At 43.0% G+C, this 27,365-nt stretch overlaps 1 long non-coding RNA gene across 1 annotated transcript; it reads right to left on the minus strand.

The window, feature by feature from the left end:
- Window positions 1-1,447: 1,447 nt before the first annotated feature.
- On the minus strand, window positions 1,448-27,351 carry LOC121448671. Its single transcript, XR_005974380.1, has 4 exons — window positions 27,286-27,351; window positions 15,941-16,132; window positions 2,635-2,734; window positions 1,448-1,599 (listed from the first exon to the last, which is right to left on the minus strand). It is a non-coding gene; the product is annotated as an uncharacterized LOC121448671 (long non-coding RNA).
- Window positions 27,352-27,365: the final 14 nt, after the last annotated feature.

Here is a 27,365-nt window from a genome sequence, read left to right on the forward strand (position 1 = left end):
GGAGCTTGCTAGATAAATACTCTAATTAACTCAGTAGACTCCAAGCTTGATAAGAGACCTTGTCTCAAAAAATGAGACGCAGAATAATTGAGGAAATCACCTGATGTCAATCTCTGGCCTCCACATACATGCGCAAATATATGTGCCACATGTACATGGACAAACACACAAACTTGTTGCGGTGCTTTGAATAAGAATGGCCGCCATAGGCTCATATTTGTGAGTGCCTAGTTTAGTCATCAGGGAGTGGCATAATTTGAAAAGTATTAGAAGGTGTGCCTTGTTGGAGGAAGTATGTCACTAGGGATCATTTGAGTCTTCAAGAGTCCATGCGATAATCTCTCTCTCTCTCTCTCTCTCTCTCTCTCTCTTTCTCTCTCTACCTTCAGATCAGGATGTAATTTTCAAATACTCAGCTACTGCTCCAGCATCTGCCTACATGATTTCATGTTTCCTGCCATGAAGATAATAGAATAAAACCCTGAAACCATAAGCCAAGTTTTAATTAACTACTTTCTCTTATAATCGTTACCTTGCTCATCATGGTATCTCTTCACAGCAATGGAACAGTGACTAAAACACATGTGCACACACATACAAAGTGGGGACAGAGACATGAAGATATACTTTATGTAGGAAGTGATCTGGGGAGATGTCTCTGATTTCATAGTTTTTCAGTGGGCAGAGCCTTAAGGCAAATGAAGAAGTAAGCCATACAGCTACCTGTGGGGAGTATGTCCCAGGGCAGCAGAAGGGAAGGAAGTGCAAAGACCAGCTGCAAAGCAGGAGTGTATGGAAGTGTTAGAGACAATGAAGAAGGTGTGGGAAATGGAGCAGGGGTTGGGGAGGAAGAGCAGCTGGAGAGACGGTCCAAGAAGATCTTGTGGGCACTCTAGCCAGTGGAATGGGCAATGTTTCAACTGACAGGGAAATCCAATTGGGAGTTCAAGTTGATCAAGCTCTCTCTGAAGGCTATGTCTGTATAGTTGAGAGTGAATACGAGGGTAGAAACAGGAGCTGTTCAAGGTTATTGCAACAGCTGTACAACGAGATGATAGTGGCCATGACCAAGGTGGTGATGCTGAGAAATGTGTAGATCACTTAGGAGCTCTGCAGTTCCCCTTGGCCTAAAAAAAAGAAGGAAGACTCTAGATTTCCGATATGGCTGCAAGCTGAGCCTGTATTTGTTTTTCTCTTTTATAATTTCATTGATATATATTTGACAAGCATAAACTACATTCATGTAGTATATAACATTGCAATTTGACTGAACCAGATAGCTTGCTCTTGCCAGCCAGATAGCTCAATTTTTTTTATGTTTTCTATAGTAGCTAAATAGTGAATTTATATTTGTACCATTAAAGAGTACCTTATCCTTGTCAATGCTTACCCTACTACTCTGGAAGAAGAGCAAGTGCTCTTTACTTTTTGCTGAGCCATTGCTCTAGCCTCCTTCCTTTTCTCATTCTGTGAAACAGATGTTTCCAATGCAGGGTTAAGCTTCCCGGTGAGTGGCGGACAGTGATTATAGGACCTCCAGGCATGCTAGATAATTCAAGGAATGGAGAGGTGATGGATTCCAGGCATCTTTGGAATTCCCTAAGGAAGGAGGCAGGTTATATTACAAAGATGTAACCAACCGTTTGGAATAAAGATTTTATATAAAACTGAGAAAATGTCATTTACAGGTAGCAGCTGAAATCACGCAGGTAAGTTGAGAATAGTCTTTCCCCATTTCTATATTGTGCAATTTTCCTGTGAGCTACATGTATCTCGATTAACAAAAGAAAGAAAAGATAAAGAATAATTGATCTAGAATACTATGTTAAGAAAGGCAGGAAAAGGAATCTATTTCCTGGAGCTATAATTGTTTTTTAATGAAGTAGATCTACATTTGTTAATTAGGGAAAAAAAGACAACTTAGCCACAGTGTCTGGGGATTGAAATTTTCATTGGTGTGGGTCACCCAAATACATCTAAGGTCCCTGGTAGTACATGTTTCTTCATGAAACATGAGCTTTCTTTGTTCATCTGTGTGGTTTGTGGGTTCCTTGAGGAAACTGTGCACATGCTACGTTTCGTGCAAAAGGTTTTTGTGCTTTAGAGTGTGTCTCTGTGTGTTTTGTCAATTAGTGTTTGCTCTATCTACCCCAGGAGCCAAAGAGCAGCAGAGCTGGGCTCCTGTCTTAGCTCTCACTATCTCCCGGTGGCATCTCCAAGTTCAGATGATCACAACCTGGAGTTGAATGACCACGTGCACTGCTGCCATTGCCCTGTGTAAAGGACACCAGGACACTGTGATCCTGGAAAGGAGGTCAGGACAGTCCAAGGAATGGGATACCCAGGAACCCTACAGCATGGAGAAGGGCTGACAAAACTAATATGCATTCTACATGGGAGTGGCTGAACTGGGAAGGATGTGATAATACCATCAAAAAGTTGACTTGATCCCAACCCACACTGTTACTGAGCCAGAGATAGATTTTTAACTCACTTTTCACAGAAGAAAAAAAAAAACAAAAAACAAAAAAACAAACAATCCTGACAGTATTTGCCACTCAACAGTGAAATGAACTGCGTTAGAAAGAGTTGCCATTCTTGGGATAACAGAGAGATGGAGTTCAAGGAGCAGACCTGAGAGTGAACTGCATCTTCCTAAATCTCCTCTCAGTTTGCAGATGCCCTTGGGTGATGAGTGCCAGGAGCGAGCGCAGCTCTGCAGACTCCCGTGTACCTGTGATTGATAGTAAAAACACTAGTCAATGAACAGCACATGAACACATTGTTATGCACAAACCATGCTGCATGGACCCTCACCATCAATTTCACTACCTTCTCCCCATATTTTTATGCTACTCTAACTCTAACACAGGGAACAAAATCGCACGGGCTTTTCCTAAATGGCTATTAAATCTCCGGTTCCTTTCCTACCAAGATGCACACTGTCAGTTTGACCTAAGATAATCCCAAGGCTTCTGAGAAATTTACAGCGAGGCAAATACCTATCATTCCTCAGGCTTCCTGGACCGTGTGGTGACTGCCTTTAGCCAGGCACTGAAAGGCACCCTTGCCCCAGAAGGTGCCTGCTCCTGGTGTGGCCCCAGGTCAAGGCCAATCAATTTGGCTTTGAGGGAAGGAATGTGAAGCAAGTCTCTCCAGGAAGGTCCAGATGTTCTGTTGCACTTGCATGACGGCTTCTGCTAAATGACATATGGCAGAGTCCTTGAGAGTCTGGCCAGGCATTGTCAGGAAAGGCAATCACTAATGGTCAAGGCCCCCTGGAGGACAAGGGAGATGCAGATGAAGTAACAGAGGAATGAGCTGTCACAGAAACCGGGGACTAGAAGGTGGTTTTCAAGCCAGAGAACCTGATACTCACACAGCTTGACCTCTTCACTTTTATAGACGAGGCAGTGACTTTCCAGAAGCGAAGTCCAAGGTCAACTCTGCAACAGTCAGAGCTGTACTTACGTGGCTCAGAACATTATTTCCCTCTGGATTTATACCTGCAGATCCTTGTTTAGCTCATCGCATCTTAACCCTGAACACACTATACCATTTAGGCTGCAGAGCATCCACTGCACTCAAATGCCTTCAGAGGGATTGACGAATTTTAAATATTTGCAAGCGCCCTGCTTCCCATCCCGAGGTCACATAGTGAAATCTTAAATTCCAAGGTGATGGTATTAGACAGTGAATGGGCTTTTAAAAGATGATCAGGGTGGAGCCTTTGTGAGTAGAATTAGGGCCTGTGTCGATTTTTGGTGTTGTAAAATCTATTATAGACTGGATTATCTCTAAGTAATAGAAATGTATTCCTCCCAAGGCCGAAAGCTAGAAAGTCCACGATCAAGCTAGTGTGGAGTGTTATGAGAACTGGTTTCTGCTTCTTGCTGGATGGTGCCCTCTTCAAAGAATGGATGCTACGTCATCCTACGGTAAAAAGGTTGAAAGTGGCCCAAGCGCGTAATGAAACTTCTTTCCTCAGGGTCAGAATCTCCGTTGCGAGGGAGGAGTCCTGTGACCCTGTGACTTCCTAAAGGCCAGGCCCGGTATTATTACTGCATTGGAGGCCAAGGTCTAACGGGGTGAAATACAAACACTTGAGCCACGGCCGTGCTCTTATTGTAGAAGGCCCCGGAACCTTCTTCCTAGCCCCTCCCCCGGGAGGCGAAATGGCAAGAAGCCATCATTTTTGAGGAAAGTGGTTCTCACCAGGCACTGAATCTGCCTGCACCTTCATCTTAGGCTTCCTGGCTTCCAGAACTTTGAGAGACAAGTTGTTACTGTCTGTAAGTCCCCTGGTTTATGGCGCTTTCTTCTAGCTAAGCTGGACCGGATTAAAGAAGAGATTCCATCCATGGAAGGTGCTGAATTTCCTACCAGGGCAGGGGGCCATACCCCCAATGGGACAAAGAAGAGCGCCTGTCCACAAGCAACCAAGGGGAATTCCGCCATCTAGTGACAGGTTAACTATCCCACTGGGTAATCAGAGTCTCTCTTGAGAATTCAAATCTACAAAGAGGTGCAGTGTTACACAAAATTCAGAAACAATTTAATTTTTTTTTTCAAACAAGGTTGCGTTCTATGGTGCGGGCTGGTCTAGAACTCAGAGATTCCTTCTGTCTTTGCTTCCCAAGCGTTGGTATTGAAGGTGTGCCAACACACCGGGTCAAGTTCAAAAGTTTTAATCATCAAGAAAGGATAAAATTCTTCAGATGTTAATTAAGTAAACTTACTGTTCCTTAATTCTTGTTTCTGTGTGTCCACCCTTTCCTGTTATGGAGAGCTAGGGAAAAATAAAGACAGACAGATAGACAGAAACAGAAAAGCAGCCCCAACCCAACTTTTCAGTATAAATAATTGGAGCAATTCTTAGACCATTCACTGTTTAAATTCCAGGCAATCACTGCAGGGGTCACTTGATTTCTCCTTCCTCTATTTAACATTGATAGAAAACTCCATTTATTCAAGGCACAAAGATAGTTAACTCTTATTCCTCCGTCTCAGACTTAGCTGGAAAGTGGAGGGGGAGCACTATTACTACTCGGTAATGATTAAGATGAAGAGATCAACAGATAGTGTTGGGGCAGCACACACACACACATACATAACCTGCCTGGTGAAGAGGATCTGAGAGCAGGGAGGAACACTGGGAGCACGGTTGCCAAAAGGAGTAGGATTTCAGCAAAGGAAGAGAAGGGCCAGGCAGGCCAGCTTCCATCGAGGGCACTGAGCTAAGGATCTGTATGTGTACGTGGGGAAAACTGCAGTTTGACGGTCATAGGGCTGTTAAGTCATCAGGGCATAGCAAGAAGGAGGCTGACCATTATCAACAAAGATAATAACTCAGGTTTCATGTTCTGGCCAAGTCTCACCAGCAGTCAAGGCCAGAACAAGCTTCACTGAGCCTGTAGACTAGAATTTTCCAGAATTCTTAATTTGAATGTCATTAGTCAGCCAAGCTCAAGTTCATCAGGGTCCTTACTACACCTCCTTGCCTCTGTTCTCTTATGGAATGTATTTCCTTCTGCCCCCCCTGAGTGTGGTCCTTGCTCTCAGAAGGGTTGTCAGTTTTCTATGGGTAAGGGGATGATGGGACCCCTGCTTTACATGGGTTGTCTCAGGAGATATGGAAGGGGAGGTTCGGAAGGATGCTCTTGAGGGAGAGAAATCCCTTAGAAAGACACTATAAAAGACCAGCCAAGAGATGTCAAACACCGATAGCTATGCCCCGAAGGACACAGTACATGTAGAGGAGTGGCATGCATCACCTCTTGCTATTCCAACAACTGTGGAGCTTTTATTGCCTTTCCCTCCATCATTCTTTGAAGGCACAAGAAGGCTGACTCAATTATCTCTATGAAGCATTGACCTGAAATTCAGACTCTAGGTTACATGATGTAAATTTCACCCAACTGCTCTCTCTTGTGTGAGATTTTTGTGGCGTCCAAAGGTAGCTCAGCTGAAGCTTAGTATGGACTTTGGGATCCAGGAAAAACCACTGAAGATGGCTCACTGATCTGTGTGCTTGAAGCTGGTGGATTGCATGGCGGTGTCTGCGTCTATTTGGGCTGCAATAGCAGTATACTGTAGACTGAGTGGCTCATAAAAAAAAATTCTTATTCCTCACAGATCTGGAGAAGTCTTTGGCAAGATACAGTGTCCCATGAGGACATGTTACCCCTGTGCCCACATGGTAAAAAGAAGTGATTATCCCTCTGGGATTTCTTTAATAATGACACTTATTACCTTGTTCAGGGGCCTCTACCCTGACCCGGTCATATCCTAAAGCTCCCCCTTCTAATATCAACATGCAGGGAATGCAATTTTAACATATGAATTGGGGTGGGGCACAGACATTCATACCACAGCACTTGGCAAAACCTCTCTACATTTTCCCTTTAGAAATAAGGGGAAAATAATCCAAGCTTGGTTTGTATAATAAATCACAAACACCAAAGAAAGGTTAGGTGTTATAATTTGGCTTACAGAACCACTGGTTTCAAATAGGGTCAGAGGATCCTTTGTGGGCCATAGCAGCCTAGACTGGGAGCCTCTATCTCCATCTCCCCCAGTTCTGAGGAGAATTTAGAAACTACCCCCAACCCTGAGCAGCACCCCCAGAAACTGAAATGTTCCCCCTAAGAGAGAGCTTCCCAAAGTGCAGTTCCAAGAAGATAGTATGGGCATTGTTAAAGGTAAACAAGGAATAATTTCAGTGCTGTACAAAGAACCATGTAACAGAGAAAGTAGCTCAGGAGGTAAGACACCTTGTAAAGATTAGCTAGCAAGCACACTGGCCAACGTGACTCCCATCTTTTATCCGTGACATCCGTGATAGCATTTCACCCGTGGGAGCTAGACTTCACAAACTGATGCAACTGGCTGATTTTTGCAAAGGGAGACGTGAAGGTTCAGAAAACATGAGTCCTTGCTGACCATACTGTCTTCAATGTCTAAAACAAAAGGCGAAGGAGGGCTCTTACAACAGATTGCTTGGGCACCTGCAATGCTGAATTCTCAGGCCCCTCCTTAGACCCCTTGAACTGGAAACTCAGAAGTTTGGGTCTAGTGATCAGCTTCCCCAAGCCTGCTATGGGATTCTGACACTGAAGACTGAAACCATTGCTCCAAAGGGCAGCAGCAGACCAGAAATGTGCTGTTGAATTCGTGAGTCTCTCCTGAGTTCTGGATTTCATCCAAGTGAGAAAATTCTGCAAAGTCATTCAGAGCCCCAGATGTTATTGGTCAGAGTGAACGTGAGCAGACAGCCTGTTGGGAGGTTCAAATTCAAGTTTCATATGTTTTTTTTTAAATCTTTATTTATTTCTTGCTCTGATCTTACCTGTGGTGATGGTTCCTTTGGGAAGCCTCTACTGACCATCCTGGACCTGTGGCACATGTTCCTGCTCATCATTCCAGTGTCTGTCACCTTTTGGTCACATACTCCCCACTCTGGAGCCAGATGAATAGAGACATTGACCTTCTTGTTTATCCTTGAGTTTCCAGAATGTAGTAGTAGTAGTAAGGTATTCAGCAAATATGTACTTTATTCAACACTTAGCTCACCTTTGCTGGGAAAGCCCATTATGGTAGCCCTTGGCCTGAGTTGATGCTCCTCTTTTTGCCTTGTGCCTTGTTCTATCCCCTTCAGTCCAGCTGTAGCTACTAGGCCATTAGAGATGCTTGGGCACTCTCTCCCTAATACAAGTCTATGCTGAACTCTAAGTTGGTCTCCAGCATCCCACTGCATTACAGTCAATGCTATAGTCACTGTCATCCCATAATCCTACCCCAGAATTCAAGATCTACCATGAGGGAGTGCTCCATCATGATCTATTGTACTCTCACTGAACAAGAGGCCTCAGTGAATGACTTATCACTGACTTACTTATTCAACATTCAAACATCAGCTATAAGGTCATTGAGGAGATGAAGAAAAACCAGCCCCAAAAGGAGTGACTTGTCTGGGCTATACAGCAAGTGGGTAGCTGGGCTACAGCTGGGATCTATGGCATCAGACTTTCATCAGGACCACTTTATACCTCTGTTGTCTCTTCACTGAACTAAAATGTTTGGTCTTTTTTTTCCTGTAAGTAATTGGAGCCATTGAATCTCTGATGCTTCGGGGAAGTGGCAAGATGTTTTCTATTACACAGAAGGTAAGTGCCTCCTCCCTCTTGCCACATTGACTTGCCCGATTTCAAAGGCATCTGCTTTCCCAGAAGAGGGTCACAAAGTCACCGCTGCACCCCATAAATCCTTCCTGGGCATTTCCTCACAGCTGTGCCCCTTGACAGCTCTGAATCCGCATCACAGTGGAGATGCCAGGAGAGCTGTCCCAGCACGTCATGTGCACAGCCAATGACGGCCCATGGCTGCAGGAGTGCACCTGAACCAGGGGAGGCCTGTCCACCCTGCCTAGCTGACCATCACAAAGAGCTGATGCGTCCCTTGATTTACGCCTGTGGATTAAATACGACTCCCCATCCACTCTTGCTCAATCATTGCAGAGCATCATAAACTGGAAAGCAAAGTTGTTTCTTGGCTGTTACTTTGAGTGAAAAGGAAAACACGATGTTCACGGAAACATTTTAATAATGTCAATAAATAAATAAATAAGATAGGAGAATTGGCTGAGCCACTAGCTGGCACCTTTCAGAGGAAGGACGTCTTTCATAAGAAGAGTTATTATAGTAAGACAAAAGGAGACAAATTCAATTTTTTATAATAAATTAATTTGAAAATTAAGTTACAAAATGTAAGTATCCCATGAGCTTGTTTACTTTTAGAAAAGAATCTTTGGCTAGATGGATGAATGAATGGGTGTGTAGAAGAATCACAGAAAGACATGTAGGAAATTTGATATGTGACTCCCGAAGACATCAAAACCCCCCCGGTTGAGAACCCTGCTTTGAAGAATCAAAGTTTGTATAGATGGAGACGCGCGTAAAGGAAATATATAGTAGCTGTGAAAACAAACTATGTCCTATCACAGACTAGACTGAGCTCATTCCAACCACACAACCACACAGACACACAACCACACAACCACACAGCCACACAGCCACACAACCACACAGCCCCACAGCCACACAACCACACAACCACCACACAGCCACACAACCACACAGCCACACAACCACACAGCCACACAACCACACAGCCCCACAGCCACACAACCACACAACCACACAACCATACAGCCCCACAACCACACAGTCACACACCACACAGCCACACAACCACACAACCACACAGTCACGCAGTCACACAGTCACACAGCCACACAACCACACAGTCACACAGCCACACAGTCACACACCACACAGTCACACAGTCACACAGCCACACAGTCACACAGCCACACAACCACACAGCCACACAGTCAGTCACACAGCCACACAACCACACAGCCAAACAACCACACAACCACACAGCCACACAACCACACAGTCACACAGCCACACAACCACACAGCCACACAGCCACACAGCCACACAACCACACAACCACACAGTCACACAGCCACACAACCACACAACCACACAGTCACACAGTCACACAGTCACACAACCACACAACCACACAGTCACACAGCCACACAATCACACAGTCACACAGACACACAACCACACAGCCACACAACCACACAGTCACACAGACACACAACCACACAACCACACAACCACACAGCTACACAGCCACACAGTCACACAGCCACACAACCACACAGCCACACAACCACACAGCCACACAACCACACAACCACACAGCCACACAGCCACACAGCCACACAACCACACAGCCACACAGCTACACAGTCACACAACCACACAACCACACAACCACACAGCCACACAACCACACAGCCACACAACCACACAGTCACACAGCCACACAGTCACACAGCCACACAACCACACAACCACACAGTCACACACCACACAGCCACACAACCACACAGCCACACAACCACACAGCCACACAGTCACACAGCCACACAGTCACACAACCACACAGACACACAACCACACAGACACACAACCACACAGCCAGCTTTCTACCCAGTTCATACTGTCTGGAACATAGTGTTTACTCAGGAGATATCTGTTAGTGACAGCTATCCTAGTAGCTATGCTGATGGAATTCTTATAGCTGACAGTAATTTTAACCTGGATTTAATAAGAATTTGCTCATTCTTACAACACTATGAAACAGTTTATTCCCATCTTACAAGCAGAAAAGGTGAGTCTTAAGAGGCTGGAAGGCTAGGCTAGGATCACTCAGCAAGAAGGACTTAAACTGAGGCAGAGAGGCTATAGGATGCTGTACATTTCTCTTGAATTAATCCACCGGTAATGATAGTCTACCCACCGATGCCAGCAACAATTCCCAACTCGAGGAGTTCCGTTGGAAGAAACGGTAAGCTGAATACCAGATGAGTCTAGTGAGATTCTGAAACAGATGGGTACCAAAAGTCCATCCAGAAACGTGGACAACCATGGGTGAGGGTGGAGAATCAAGACAGCCAAGGGCTTCCAGGCTTAGAAGAGCAAATGCAAGGGCATGGAGGTAGGCTGGAGCAATAGTCAGGTTTCCTGTCCTCATTGTGCTTCTCGAGGACGAAGCCACTTCGGAAGCATCTCCATTTTCCTAATCCCAAACAGCACCTGGAACTGGGCCCTCGGTGAAAGTGTAAAACATCAGTAACATTGGCTTCTGTGTTTCCAAGAAAGACAGAAAATTGAATTTCTAGAAGACACTGGAAGGCTGAATTGGAAGATGACTCCAACTTGTAAGGAGTAGCCAAAGATGACCAAAAGGAAATGAATTAATGTTTTTACCAAGACATTCTGGCCTCAGGCCCCATCTCAAACCTGTTCTCCCAGTAACAGAATGCAAAAGCCCCCACCTCTGACTAAGGTGCTGTGGAGTTGCTGGGATATGAACATATTTACCCAAAACCACAGACATTTGGATCAAGGACAGCCTCCTCACACGGGGCCCATCATGGGGATGCAATCAACATGAAGGCCTCTGGGGACTTGGAAATCAGCCGGGGAAGATAATTGCCTCGAGGGTGCTACGGCTGAAGCTCTCCCCACATTTTGCTGTAATAAGTTCTTTTTGTTGTTGTTGTGGTTGTGAAGTTCATCTGCTTTGGCCCCTTTGGGGCTGTAAAATTCAGTTGTGATTGGCACCAACTTTTTTTGAACTTAAGAAAACGTGAGGGAAAAGAAAAGAGTCAGATTTTCCCACTCCTTGGTCTCTGAGTTCCCAGTCTGCATGTGTTTGTGACTGCTCGAGATGCCCGGGGGGAGGAAAATAGGGCATGGCAGGTGGGGAGCACTTTGGTTGAGAATGATGGCTGGGACAGGTGCCGTGCACCAGAAGATGGTTGCTCCTGCGGTGATCCAGAGAGATGGGGATTGCCTTTTATCAAACTGCAGGCCACAAGACCCACTCACTGCCTACAGCAAGGCCAGGTACTCAGCTTGCAAAGGTTTCAAGTGGAGAGGACTTGCAATCCCCGGGACTTGGGAAGCTAAAGCAGGAGGATCACAAATTCAATCTGTCAAAAAAAAAAAAATAACTAAACTTGATGCCAAGGAGTAGCTTATCACAAGAGAGCCCAATGGCCTCAGTTCCCGGGTTTTTAGACCTTGTCTTCATTATTAAGCTCTCAAAGTCACGATTCTCTGTCAGAGTCTGTCCAATAAAGAGCTGTACACTTGTCTTGGCATCATAGTCACCAAGTAGTTTTTCAGCCCCCGTTCTGTGTGACTACAGGATGGACAGTGAATCACACAGTTGTTTCACCCCAAATTTTCATAGAGATTGCAGTCAAATAAACTCCTCTTTGGTTGAAGTTACTGTTTCCAACGGACAAACTATCTTCAATTTAATTATTGGCAGCAAGGCTGACTCAATCTTCACACTTCTGAGACTCTATTTGAGGGCACTGATTGCTCCCCAAACCCCCAAATAATCATCCTAGGCCACAACCTTTACGATGGCTGGAGATTTGTTCAGTTTTTCATCCTGGTAACTTTGGTGGCATACCAGGTAACATATACAATTCTGATGGTTACACTGGCAACTTCTATGGCTTAAACTATATATCCCATGGTTCACTGCTTCAGCTTCTCTCTGGTTCTCATGGGAAACTAACAAGCCCTTTATTGAAGTGCCCAGGGTCCAATCACATGGCTCTCTTCATTTGCATATATTGCTCTTTCCCAGAGCTTCTTGTGTCAAACCGAGGCCCACATGATCATCTCTAAAGGAGTACTACAATCGGACTATCTCTTCCTTGGCTTTGACCTCGACATTGCAGGAAATCCAGCAGACGATCTGTTGCTAGAAGTCTGGAGACCTTATCAGCCTTATCAGTAGTTTGTGTCTTCCTGCAAATCCAATTAGAACACTTAAAATTATTTTATTTAGGAGCCCAGAGAGATGGTTCGGTGGTTAAGATAACTAGTTGTTCTTCTAGAGGACCCGAGTTCAATCCCCAGTGCTCTAATGATGGCTCACAATCATCTGTAACTTGAGTTTCAAGGCCTCTGCAAGCACCAGGCATGAACATAATACACAGATATATGCAGACAAAACACCTATAGACATAAACATCCTGAAAGTAGTAGTATAAATTAGTTATATTTTCTAAACCCTAATTGTTTTGTATTTTGATTTTAACATATTGTGAAATAAACTCTTGTGAATAAAAGCCATGACTTTTAGAAACCACCACTGTTGATCCTGCTACACAAGGTAGAGAGGCTGATGACCGTTCTTGGTTCCTCTTGGTTGAGGAAGTGTTTCAAGTTCAAGCACTAGTCTTTAAAAAAGACTTTTTCAAAATGTTTTCTTCATACAATATGTTTGGATTATACGTTTCCCTCTCTCTCCCAACTCCTCCCATATCCTCCTCACCAAGCAAAGGTCCCCCTACCTCTCTCTTTAGAAAGCAAACAAATAAATACAAACAAAGAAACCACTCCCTCTCAATGGAAATTAAAAGAAGATAAATAAGATAAACAAACAAACAACAAACAAAAAGCCCAAACAAACCAACAGGAGACATAACGTCTTCAAACACATCACTAACTTCATTTTGTTCTGGCCATCTAGTACTTGGCCCGGGGCCTACCCATGTGTGATTAATATTCCCTGTGAAGCTCCAGTGGAGAAAACTAACTTTTCCCCTGTCAGCGGTTATCAGCTGTAGTTAGCTTCTTGGTCTGGGGTGGGAGCTCAAGTCCGCTTCCCCCTCCGAGTGCTAGGATGCTGTCTAGCAGCCTCCTTGCTTTCAAAAGGTGGCAATCTGGTTCCCACAGGAAAAGGAAGGAAGAACGTTCACACTGAGTTGCTGGAAGAAAAGGCAAAGGTGCAAAGGGAACCCTGGAGCTCGACAGCAGCAGGAATCTGTTACACGGCGGATGTCTTCACGGGCGAGAGGAGGGAACAGCTCCAGAAATGAAAGGCAGTATTTGTAAGGAAGGGTCCGCTGCTCAGAGGCTAACCTGTTAGAGCAGGCCCGTAAGCTTGAGAAGGGAAAGCTGAAGGGTTAACATCCATGTCCTTTGCCATAACCACTACTCACTGCTGCTTCCCTTAGGCTGGGCTCCTCCAGAAGTTAAGAGGCTAGCACTGCTCAGTGCTGTGACCCCTGCAGGTTATCTGTCTGGGTGCAGGTGAGAACAAGGCCTGGGGGTAATCAGGACTGGCATGGAAGTTTATCAACACAATAGTTACGACTTCATTGATAACTAATGTACAAGTAGGCATGACTGTAAGGGATAACTGCCATGGTACTTGGTATACACTTGGCCCTTTGAAAATGCTTATGTAGACTAACTCGTTGAATCTTCAGCAGACACAGGAGGTAACACAATCACGATCCTATTTAACTGACTCGGAAACCCGGGATCGTAGATCTCAAACACTAACTGTAAGTGAGAGTGTAAACTCAACCTGGTGTTTATTATTACAGATTCAGTATTTATTGTCCACCTTACCCCCAAATGATAATCACTGGTTTAGATCTTAAATCCGAGATAAAATAGGGGAGTGACTGAGGTGTGGGCTGGGATGCGAGCTATTTATTGTCATCAAGGTCAAGCAAACATCCTCCAGTTAAAAGATGTTAAAGTATAACCCCGGAGAAGAGAGGAAGAGGCGAGGGAGGGAGGAGGGGCTGCCAAGCCAATGGCACATAGAATACAGGCCAAATGTCTAATTATAGCTGACAAGGCTCTCATGATCTGGGCCTCTTTCCCTCTGCCCCCCACGGGGCACTGTGTCCCAGCCAAAGTCAACTTTGTTTAGTTCCCTAAATAGCCCGCAGGTCTTTGCCCCAGCTGCTGCTTCTGCCTGGAACACCTCACCCTGTTTTCTATTGCCCCTTCTTAACTCCTGCTTACCTAACAGGCAGGGCCCAGTGAGGGCCTTTCTTTCATCATTTCTCCCTCTCCTCCCTCTGATAGGTATTTATTTGACTGCCTGGTGTACACGGACACCATGATAGCTGGCCCTAGGCCTGCAGGGTTCTCTGAGGAAACTGCTCCTCCACATCCACGGGTAGGCTGGGTATTTTCCAGTGTGTTGGCATGACATTCTGGGCTTATCAGATGGCAGCTTTCTTACTCTGTGCCGTGGCACCCCGGATATGGGTCTGTCTCTGTTATATCACAGGCTCCACAGGACAGAAGTCTGTCTGACTGGGTGGGTATTAGATTTCCATGCTTCAATAACAAATTGCCTGACTCCGAGGTTTAAAATGACAGAAATTTACCGTCTGTGGTTACCTAGGTATATGTTTCACAGAAGTTCACTGGGCTAAAGTCAAGACACCCAGAGGCTCTTGGGAAAACCTATTTTCTTGGCTTTCCAACTATAGGCTACCCATAGTCTGTGGCCAAGAGCCCCGTCCTTCATCTGCAAAGGCATCTAAGGCGCATAGCAGTTGCTACAAGACATCACTATGATGTTGACTTTTGTCTCTATCTTACAGTTTGTAAAGGCCCTGATTATATTAGGCGGTCCTAGATAAGCCAGGTCAGTAAGAAGACTTTTAACTCTAGCCGGCACGCTAATTCCCTTTTGCTTACAGGTTCCAGGGATTAGGACTGAGATATCTTTGGAGGCCTCTCCTTCTTCCCACTATAGTGTGCTTCCTAAATGTAGGATATCCAGGAAAGACCAAATGTCTGAGTATGCGGCTAGAAATGTGAGTGGACGGAACACACAGAACCTCCAGGTATATGTTAATATGTGATGCATAAAACTGCTGTGTAGCTGGATATTGGGGTTGCAACAGGACTATGTGTGGGGGTGGAGTGGGGGGCTGAAATTACACACTGCCTGACCTCACTGATGGAGCGCTGGTATGTAGTGCATGCTGGGAGCTTAGGGATCATCAGAAACAGGAAATAGAAGCATGAAATCGATAACAGAGTTCTATTTTCCTGAAAGTACTATGAAGTATTTAGTTTATTTCCACTGTGGATACTCATGATTCTGGACCTGGATTTCTATCTTTTTTTTTTTTTTCGAGACAGGGTTTCTCCGTAGCTCTTTTGGTTCCTGTCCTGGAACTAGCTCTTGTAGACCAGGCTGGCCTCGAACTCACAGAGATCCGCCTGCCTCTGCCTCCCGAGTGCTGGGATTAAAGGCGTGCGCCACCACCGCCCGGCCTGGACCTGGATTTCTGCACTCTATCCTCACATGTGCCTGTAGCCACACTGAGAATGAAAACCCTGTCTTGACCTGGAACAGGCAGTTCTGAGGTTGACTTGGATGAGTCAGCACACAGCTCAGACACACGTGTGCTGCCAGCATTGAGAAATCAATCACTGCACAGCTCCCTGTTGTTACTCTGAGGGCAACAGCTCCTCACACAGATGCTTTGAATCCCTAGCCCACTTCTTACCTAATTTCACAGATCTAAGAACAGTAGAACCCTTAAGTCATGTCTCGCCTGACTTTCTTTTCACAGACAAGTTACTTCCCAGTGAGTGTAGATGCTGTCCAGTGAGTGCAGATCCTGAGGAAGAGGCTGAGAGAGACACTTAGGATACAGACTCCAGAACTGCAGGAAGTCTTCCATGGTCTCTCAGGAAGCCTGGAGGAAGAACACAGGATTTCTGGTTCAATTCTACATAAAGACAGATTCACTCTTCCAGAAAGCCCCACCTGCCTGTATCCTTGAAGAGTAACTACACTGTCTCCCAAGGGGAGGAAAAACACTACACAACTCCCCATCCGTCTTCAATTCATGCATCCCAGTCTTACTGTGGGTATGTGTGCTATCTTGGTATTGTTAGCTGTTGTGCTGAGCTGATTGTGTCAACTGACACAAACTAGAGTCATCTGAAAGGAGGAAATCCCATGAGAAAGTGTTTTCATAAGTGCAGGCTATAGGCAAGCCTGTAAGTATTGTCTTAATCTGTGGTGGATGTGGAACGCTCCCAGCACACTGTGAGTGGTGCCAGTTCTGGGCTGGTGGTACTGGGTACTATAAGAAAACAGGCTGAGCAAGAGATGGAAAGTACACCAGTAAGCAGCTCCCCTCCATGGCCTCTGCATCAGCTCACCAAACCTTCAGATTCTGCTCTACTAGGGTTCTTGCTGTGACTGCCTTCGGTGATGAACTGTTGTGTGATGGAAGTGTAGGCGAAATAAACCCTTTCCTCCCAAGTTGCTTTTGGTCATGGTGTTTCCTCACAGCAATAGTAACCTTAACTAAGACAGCAGTTGTCATGTATACATGCTGTGACAGAGGTAAAATACAGTAGGCGCTCCTTCCACTCATTCAGCCAATAGCCTTTAAAATACCAGCCCACTTGAGCATGGTCTCTTAACTATAAATGCAGCTGTAAAGCCTGTGCTCGCTCTTTTGCTTCTGGCTCTCACTTCTGGCTCTGCTAGACTCTGTTCCTGTTCCCTGTTTGTGTAGAGGACTCTGATCTAGGACAGTGATCTGTGAGTCTCCCCTAAATAAATAGTGCTTTATTATACATTATTCTGAACTAGTATGGGATTATTTTGTAACTTCTGCCATAATCTGGTGCCACACTTTTTGGGATTGGTCTGCCAGCTGTGTGGCACATTGGGCACTGACTCTCCTGCCCAAGGCTCTAGTTGGCCCTAAGACACAGGCTGCTGCTCAGTGCTCCCTGACTCATGACTCACATGCTACCTCTCTGTGTGTTGCACACCAGCCCACACACTGCTGCCTGAAATGCCCATGGTGTATACAGTCTGCAACTCACACTGACAGAAAACTTTGAGTTTTCTTTTTTTTTTCCCATGGACCCCAACTCTAGGAATTGTTTGATTGCCTTAATAACTGCTCTTAATTTGTTAAACAAAGCATATTTTTCAGTACCTAAGTAAGCAACACATGCTGTTCAGTGCGTTAGCGTCTCTCAGTCACATGGCTATAACTGCAATACCTGCTGGCTGATAACGATTATCACACCTATTCCAATTCATTGTAATTACTTCTCGACAGGTAAGATCTGAAAAACTACAAAAAATGACTGATAACATCCAGGAGTTCAATAATTATTTTGCTTGAACTATGGAAAATATTGTGCAAGACTTATGCTATTTTTCTTACCTTTATTTGAGTCTAGGAATTAACTTTGTTTTCAATATTATCTCATTAAAAATGGTCCAATATATGGAGAGGGATAATGTCAATTTGATAAAATTATCTGAAAGAATTTGTGCTGTTGAATCTAACTATTGAGATTTGTTGAAAAGTTATGATATGCCAAGGATGAGACATTATCTTTACTGGACAAGTTTCATACCTTAGAACAGAACACAAGACAGGAGATTCAGACTTCTAAGAAGGCAGTAGTAAAAGTATTTAAAAATATTGAGGAATTTATTGAAATTGATGAATATGGACAGAAATTAAAAGGACAGGATTTAGCCTCATGAGTATATGCCAGATCATTAGGATGACTTAGAGTTTCAACTGCAGATCTGGTAATTTCCTCAGAAAGACCATCTGGCACAAAGTACCCTAAGGTAGTCAAAGAATATTCATGGGAACCAATACGTATGAGTGATCTAAAAGACATAACAAGCAATAGTTTCTTATGGGCCACATTCACCTTTTGTCAGGGAAATGGTAAAAACATGGGCTTCAAGAACTAAGGCTACCCCACAAGATTAGCTTCAATTAATCAAAGTGGTCCTAGAAAATGGACCTCAGCTGCTTTGGAAGTGTTGCTGGAAAGAAGAAGCAAAAATTTTAGAGCAACAGGGGAAAGCAAAAGGATTTGAGATGTCCCAATATCAAATTTTTAGTGAGGAACATTACTCTGATCCTCAGGAATATTTGGCTCACTACGATGAACACACCTTGTTCTATGTAGTACAGCAGCTTTAAATGCTTGGGACAGGATTCAGGAACTAGGAAAGAGGACTGAGTCATATATTAGGGTTAAACGAAGCCAGAGAGAATCCTTTACTGACTTCGTACAAAGATTAACTAAGGCTGTACAATTAGGAGTGGCAGACCCTGAAGCTAGATGTACTAATTGAATCCTTGACTTTTGAAAATGTCAACTTAAAATGTAAGAAGATCCTTGGTTCTTTAACGGTTAGATCAGCACCCATAGATGAATGGATCTTGCATACAATGAATGTTGAAACATTTGACTATAGTACTGAAGCTTGGATAGGAGAAGCGATTGCCAGTGGTAAAAGGAGACACCAAAATGCCAAATGTTTTAAATGTGGAAGAATAGGGCATCAAGAAGGGACTGTAGACAACGAATTCCTGGGAATAATGTCTCCTCAAGGAATGGTAAGGAAAGTAGGACTCAGTCTTCTGGGAGGAGATGTGACAAAGGCTGACAATGAACTAATGAATGTAGGTTGACAAAAGACAGACAAGGCAACCTGATAGCACTGAGAAATTCCTTGGTGGGCCTCTCACAGGCTCCAATGTCAAACAAGGTCCAGTCATTCCCAGTCACTGTGGAGAACATGACTCACCAGGAAAATTAAACAATCCAGTGTCTACTGTAAAAAAAAAAAAAAACCATACTGTTCTGGATGATGAGATAGACTTGAAAGATGAGTTAAAAACTCCAATAGGAAATAAGAAATGTATATTTTGGCAGACATCTATAAATAATCAAAGACCAAGCTAAGAGTGCATATAAATGACATTGTAATTAAAGGATTACTAGACACAAGTGTGAATGTGACTATCATTACTCCAGAATCTTGGCATCCAGATTGGCCTTTTCAAGAGGCATATATTTAATTCCTAGGGTTTGGAACAACATCTCAAGGAAAACAAAGCATGAGATGGGTTGAATGCATATGGCCAGAAGGACAGAAAAGAAGGCTGAGGCCATATGTAGCTAGTACTGCAGTGAATTTATGGGGCCATGAACTATTGCAGCAATGGAAAATCCAGGTTAACATTCCTGCAGTCCCCAAAACTCATGTTTCTTGGAAGGATATTATAAAATATTATAAACAAAGGTCACCAGCCATTCAGGCTGTACAAGAACACAAAGCAACTAGCAAGCTGTCAGAAGTACTAACAGCCTTGTCTTTAAAATGGTTGACTGAGAAGCTCATATGGGTTTTAAAAAATGGCCTTTAATGAAAGACAAACTGCAGGCTTTGGAACAGCTGGTACAGGAGCAATTAGATGCTCAACATATGGAAGAATCAACAAGCCCTTGGAATTCTCCTGTATTTGTTGTTAAAAAGAAATCCAGAAAATGGAGAATGGTGACAGATCTAAGAGTTGTCAACAGGTTATCCAACCTATGGGCCCTTTACAGTCTGGAATTCCTCTGCCTTCTCTATTACCAAAAGGATGGCCTCTTATAGTTATTGATTTAAACGATTGTTTCTTCACTATACCTTTACAAGAAAAGGATCGAGAAAAATTTGCTTTCACAGTGCCTACTTATAATAATTCTCAGACTACTAGGAAATACCAGTGGACCATCTTCCCACGGGGAATGCTCAATAGTCCCAACCTGTGCCAATACTTTGTAAATCAGCCATTGGAAATAATACACGAGCAATTTCCTAAGTCTATAATTTACCATTACATAGACAACATTTTGTTATATGACTCAAATGCAGATACTTTAGAAAGATTGTTTGAAGAAGTAAAAAAATAAAAAAAAAGTTTTGTCTAAAAGGGGATTACAAATTTCTCTTGAAAAAATACAAAGAAGAGATTCTGTCAATTACCTACGTTACAAAATAGGTTTACAGAAAATTAAAACACAAAAGGCACAAATCAGGAGAAACTGATTGCAGACTCTTAAAAACTTTCAAAGATTATTAGGAAATATTTCCAGTCTATGACTGGCTGTTGGGATAATACCTGACCTAATAATTCATTTAAACAAAACCTTAGATGGTGACAAAGGCTTAAATAGTCCCAGAGAATTAACAGCTGAAGCAGAAAAAGAATTGATGGTCTATGAAAAGAAATTACAGAAGGCACATGTAGATAAAGTGAATCCAAATCTTAATTATATTCTAGTGATATTGCCTTCCAGAATTTCCCCTATAGCAATTTCAATGCAGAGGGAAGATATTATCTTCGAATGGATCTTTTTACCATATAAACCAAGTAAAAAAAATTAAAACTCATGTGGAAAAAAAATCTCTGAATAAATTATAAAAAGAAAACTGAGACTTTGGCAACTAGCAGGTATAGACACAGCAGAGATTATAGTGCTTTTTACTGCTGATGAAATTAAAAAATTATGGGAAGACAATGAACCATGGCAGAGACCTTTTGTTAATTTCTTGAGAGAAATTAATAGCTATTATTCCAAAAGTGATAGAATTAACCTATTAAAGATAACTACTTGGATTCTTTCCTGAAGTGTACATGATGCACCAATAACTGGAGCCCATACATTTTATACTAATGCAAATAAATCAGGAAAGGCAGGTTACAAATCAGAAGAATTAAATAAGGTGGAACAAAGCCCTTATAATTCTGTCCAGAAGGCAGAATTATTTGCTATTCTCATGGTACTAAGGGATTTTAAAGAACCTCTCAATATAATTACTGAATCACAATAGGCAGAAAGAGTTGTCTTGACTATTAAAACCATTGAATTTGTACCAGATGATACAGAATTGATTGCATTATTCATACAGGTTTAAGATATAATCAGGAATAGGCTTTGTCCCATATACATAACACACATCCAATCCCATACAGGTCTGTGAGGTACGCTAGTTCAAGGTAATGCACAAATTGATCTATTATTGATTGGAAATATGCTGAAGACCTCAAAATTTCATAAGAAACATCATGTCAATAGCAAAGGTTTAAAGAGTTTTCTATTACATTGCAACAAGCTAAGGAGATTATAAAGAGGTTCCTACTTGCTCTTTCTATAATCAAACACCATTACTAGCAGGAAGTAACCCAAAGGGTACTCAAAGAAATGAGATCTGGCAGATGGATGTGTTTCACTTTACAGAATTTTGAAAATTAGAATATGTACACCACATCATTGACACTTATTCAGGTTTTCAATAAGCAATTACCTTGAGCTTAAAAAAGGCTGATTCAGTAATCACACATTTATTAGAAGTTATGGCCATTATGGGTATATTTACACAAATAAAGGCAGACAATGGTCCAGCATATGTGTCTAAGAAAACAAAACAATTCTTTTGCATATTACAGGTATACCAAAGAATCCTACAGGTCAGGCAGTTATAGAGAGATCAAATCACACTATAAAGGATATGCTAAACAAACAGAAAAGAATGGAAAATACTCCCAGAAATATATTGCATAATGCTTTATTAACCTTGAATTTTCTTAATGGTAAGGAGAAAGGAACAGTGGCAGCAGAGAGATGTTGAATAATAGAAAAAACTTCTGAATTAAATCAGCCAGTATATTTCAAGGATGTGCTGACCTTACGATGGAAACCAGAAGATGTGCTATGTTGAGGAAGGGTTTTTGCTCTTGTTTCCATGGGAGAAGAAAAGCTATGGACACAATAAAAATAGATAAATATTCAGTTTGAAAAAGAGAGACATCTTGAGAAAGAGAAATGATGGCTCATCTACAGAGGTGACAATCATACAGGTGGTAAGAAAACCTCATAAGGGTTGGGGTAGGGTTCTGTTCTTGTCTTTGCAGGAAAATATTCATCCTCAAAGAATGGTGAGACCTTGGACATCTAGGTGCCTAAAGAAAAAAAGATAGCTATCCAGAAAGAGTCAACAAGCAAAGAGAAATATACCTTATGATGCTGTATTATCTGCAGGGTAAAATTTGATTATTTGGACATATATACATCTCTAGTTAAAAATAAGAGCTGGCTTTGGAGTTGGACAATGACTATCCTTCTCTAAATCCAAGCACGTTGTTCAAAGAAAAATTCAGAATTTCTGTCTCATGTCAGGAGCCATCTGGTATGGGACAGGAAGAAGATAGATTTTAAGGAAATATACTTTTCTCCATGCCCATTTTGTTTATATTGTATCTTTCATTGACTATATGTCTATATAAATAATGCTTAAGTTTTCCACAGTGAGCAGTAGATTTTCCTGCAGTAATGTTTAAAGCTTCCAGGAAGAAGATGGGACCCCACAACAATGACTCCACCTGGTAGATATAACATCATGATGCTAATAGCACTACTATGAGACCAGTTTTTAGGTACCAGCTGCAGAAATGGTGTACCTTCTTACATTTTGGCCAGAACTACAAATAAGAACTTCAAAACAAATAAACAAAGACCCTATCAACTACTCAGAGACCATCTATAATTATACAAAACAGCAATCTTGAAACTTAGCCATCATTTTACATTTACGGGATCCCATAGAAAAAAGCATTGACCATATGACAGTAGAAAGCATTTCTAGAAAGCAAAGTCCCCTCTCCCAACAAAGTTTGTCTTCATGGTTAGAGATACTATTTAGGGGTTCATTATTACTCACATAGGGCTCGGGGTTGGGGTGGAAATTATATAGGCCTAGAGATCTCAATTAAAAAAAGATTGAATAAGATAATAGGTAATTTAATGTGAACTTATTCACACTAATAATAATAATAATGAGTAATAGAGTGATACTTGTGAACTATTATTTATGGACAATTTACACTGATATAGTTTCTTGTATATTGATACTTCAAATTATATTTGTTAATTCTGTTTACAATATTTGTACACTAATGGAGGTGGGTCTTGTATCTATCTGTTGCTTTCATTGGTTAATTAATAAAGAAACTGCTTGGCCTTTGATAAGACAGAAAATTAGGTAGGTGGAGAAAACAGAACAGAATGCTGGGAGAAAGAAGCCGAGTGAGGTAATCACCATGATTCTCCCACTCCAGACAGACGCAGGTTAAGATCTTTCCTGGTAAGCCAGCTCGTGATGCTGCTACACAGAATATTAGAAATGGGTTAGATCAATATGTAAGAGCTAGCCAATAAGAGGCTGGAACTAATGGGCCAGGCAGTGTTTAAAAGAATACAGTTTCCATGTAATTGTTTCAGGGCATAAGCTAGCTGGCGGCCAGGAGCCAGATGGCAGGAATGCGGCCCGCAGCTGCATCAACAGTACACCTATGCAAAGTTATTTTGCCATATTGTATGCATGCATGTTTCTATCTCTGTTTAAGGCAAATTGATACAATTTTAGGATATAGTTATCATATTGCATTATATATTTCTACCTCTGATTAAGATATTTATACATTGTTTACATTTTGATGTCATTGTCCTCCTTTACTGAACAGTTGTTTAAAGACTTTAATATTCTGATTTGAAGTCTTAATCTTTAAGTTATGTAGGTATTAAGTATTATAGGTCTATAGTCATTCATGTTTGTTATACTTTTAGTCAGACTAACTAGATTCTTTAGATACATAGAGATTTATTCTGCATCGATTGGTAACCTTCAACCACTTTAAAGATCTGTAGTACATGACATTTAAATAACTTAGGATTCTGTTGACGAGAGACACAATTGCTCCTGGCAGCACTGATCTATTCCCGAGAGAGAATTGAGCACCAAAGACACTCCACTAGGAGCTTGTCTTCTTCTTGATACAACTGGCCTTTGGGAAAGAAACTGCCCATGCCTCAACCACTGACAAAATGCATGATGTCTGGACTGGACAAGCAGGATACAAGAAAAAAGACTGTCAAATCTTGCCAAGACAAGTTTTAAAAAATTTTTGCCTCTGAAAATGGTCTGTCAGTTACTCTAGGCCTTAGCCAAAGTTGGTTGCTTCAACATCGCAAATGAGACTTTGGGTGATTGCTCAGGCAGCCAGTTATCTCTGCACATTTTGGAAGCTGCTTGATTGCACTTCCTGCCTACTCAAGTAATATTATTTCTCTTTTCAGGCCTTCAATGGGGTTGAAGATTAGTCGTACTTACCATCCTCTTATGATCTAGCCAAGCCTTTTCCAATGCAAGACTTAGACTCCTTAGGATAGAATGTTTATTAAAACAGTAGGTTATGTTCCTTGCTTAATATTGTTTATGCTGGTTGTAATTCTAATCTTGTACTTGATATCTGTTCCTAGTGTACATAGTTTTGTATTGGGTTTAGAACTCTCTTATTTAAACAAAAGGGGGAAATGCTGTGGGAGCTCCATTAGCCCTTTCAGCCAATAGCCTTTAAGATACCAGCCTCCTTGGGTGTGGTCTCCTATACTATAAATGCATCTGTAAAGCTTGCACAGCTCTGGCTTCTTTCTGCTTGACTCTGTTCCTGTTCCCCATTCATGCAGAGGACTGTGATCTGTGAGTCTCCCCTAAATAAATAACCCTTTATTATATATAATTCCAAACTAGTGTGGGATTATTTTGTAACTTCCACCATTAAGGCTAAAAGCAAAAACCACTAATCTGTTGCCATTTAGTAAACCAATATTTATTGAACCCCTACTAGGTGCTGACACCACAATAAGTTTATGCTGGTAATTCTAACCTTGACCTGTGGAACAGGCACTCATAACCCTGTACTGCAAACAGAACAAGGAGATGAACAAGCCAAGAGCAGACAGAGGAAGGCCTTGGATCACACTGGGATTCAGACTTTCCTCAGGCCTGCCTTTTAGCTTTCTCTAATACCCACCTCCTGCAGTGAGTCTAGAATTCTTGAAAAACAGCAATGTTATGAAGTCACCTTAGTCTCGACAGCACCTCCATAATCCACAGCACACATTAGGTTCACAGAGAAGTGATCTGGATGAATGAATAAGGTGTGGGGTCCTAGAGTCTTTACTATATCGTTGGAGTCTTAGAAGAGGGGCTTTTGCCCTCAGTTCCAGGTACTCGTTGCTACCCTACTTCTGGGAAAAGTGTGCAGAAGTGGGATTGTCTCAGAGGCACACTGAAACATCCTCAGGTCTAGCAGAATCCAGGTGAGGCCAGTACAAGAGGTGGAACGGGCATGACCTAAAATGAGCACCGGTTCAATCCTAAACAAAATAGGAAGCATGCCAAATTCAGGCATTGGCCCATGCGTACCTAATATGTATGTGTGCTGGGGGGCATGACAACAAGGAAAGGTTCCAGGCAATTCATCCACCTGATACCCAAGCTAGGAGATACCCAAGATTCCCCTTTTGTTCTGGAAGGGTGACTGAAATTGAACACAACTGAAGCCTCAGCCCCATCCATTTCAATCTTGGTCACCCCTAAACTTGTATCAAATCTCTATGGTCTTCTACACAACACAGGAGCTCACTGTCACCCTCATAACCTCCAGTAGTTCCCAGAATGGGTACCACTTAAAATCACATGAATAAAGTCTCCCATGTCCATCTTCCAGGCCAGAGTACGCTAGGTAGAAGGAAGCAACTTCAGATGAGACTTGTAAAGACCTTATACGACAGGTATGATGTCGGAGGCTGGAATGTGAATAGGAACAGACACTGAGAGAATGTGTGCAAGCTCCTTCCTGAAGGCTGAGAGGGAATGTGTGAGTTCAGTTAGGGGAATTTGGGAAGGCCTCATAAATATGCATGCATATGAACTGGGCCTTGAAGATTAAGCAGATGTTTGCCGGCTGGAGAAGGGGGACAGAGCAGCCAGAGTCAAGGGAGCTGCCCCGGAGCATAAATAATACGTGAAGACCAGGCACCCTGTGGGAGAACAAGGCTGGCACAGCCTGACAGAAGGCACGAGTGTGTTTTAGGGTTTTCAGATTTCTGCACATTGCACTCTAAGCAAAGACAACAGGGCCTCTAGCCACCCAGACACCCAGCGAGTGCCAGGGAAAACGTTTAAGGTATCATTTCACCTGAAGCAAATGTGTCATCCGCGTTTTTATAAACCTTCAAGAAAGAAGAAGAAACAAAAGCTGTTGAAATGTGAAAATGATTAGAGAAGCGACTTTTCCAGGGAACAAACATGGCCCACGCTGTGCAGAGGGAAGAACAAACAAATTTAGGGACGGTTATGAAGCTGTAAAAATCCCTGTTTATTTCTGAAGAGAGAAATAACGTTGGAGCAAAGCCACCCCACCGAGTCTGTACAACCATAAATCAAGGCTGAGGCGGGGAGGAAGGAGGAGTCAGCCGATAAATTCAAAGGAAAGCAAAGCTGCCTTCCAGCTGTCCCAGGCGGCCTGGGAACCTGTTCTGCTGGGGTTCTGCAGCCCAGGAAGACAACAGCCAAAGTTAGCGTGCCCCTGGGTGTGTTCTCCTGTGCTTGCCCCATCAGAAAGGCTTTGGCTTGGTTGCGATTTAGGAAAGCTAGTCTGAGAGTTTCACTTTTCAAAACGAAGTGGGGGGAAACAGAACAGCGGAGTCCCCCCTTCTCTGGCTGCTTCGCGAAGGGTAGTTTCAGCCCAACAGAAACCCTGAGCAGGCAGTGAGGCATGCTCAGGGCTCGGGAGGGAATTCCCACCCTGTCTGCTCGCCCACCCCAGGCTGCTGGCTTCGGTAAACAGCCTCGGTGGAAAGGTCACCACTGACCTCCGGGCTGAGGGATTTTTCTCGTCTCACACCTCGGGTTTCTGGAGAGAGAGAATGAGATATTGTTTACCGAGAATTTGCTCCACTAGCAAAACTGAGCCCTGAGCGGCCGGCAGCGTTTACAGAGCAAGCACCCTTAGCAGGCCAGGCTTCAGCTCCATGTTGGTGAGCACTTTAGTGACGCCCCCTGCCTCAGACCAGCATGCCTCATTTTCAGTCTTTCAAAGAATGAGGAGAGCAAGTGATTTTACTTCATTGAGTTCTGACCTCTACTTCACTAGAAGCCACATAAACTCACCCGAACGTCGCATAACCTGGTGCTCTGTATGGTAAACACCGCTGTGTCCTAGGAAGACAAGCAGCTCTGGTAAATTGCTT

This window comes from Microtus oregoni, unplaced genomic scaffold (assembly GCF_018167655.1).
Source record: "Microtus oregoni isolate MIOR12 unplaced genomic scaffold, Mior012 000005F_ref0000423, whole genome shotgun sequence".
NCBI classification, from domain to species: domain Eukaryota; kingdom Metazoa; phylum Chordata; class Mammalia; order Rodentia; family Cricetidae; genus Microtus; species Microtus oregoni.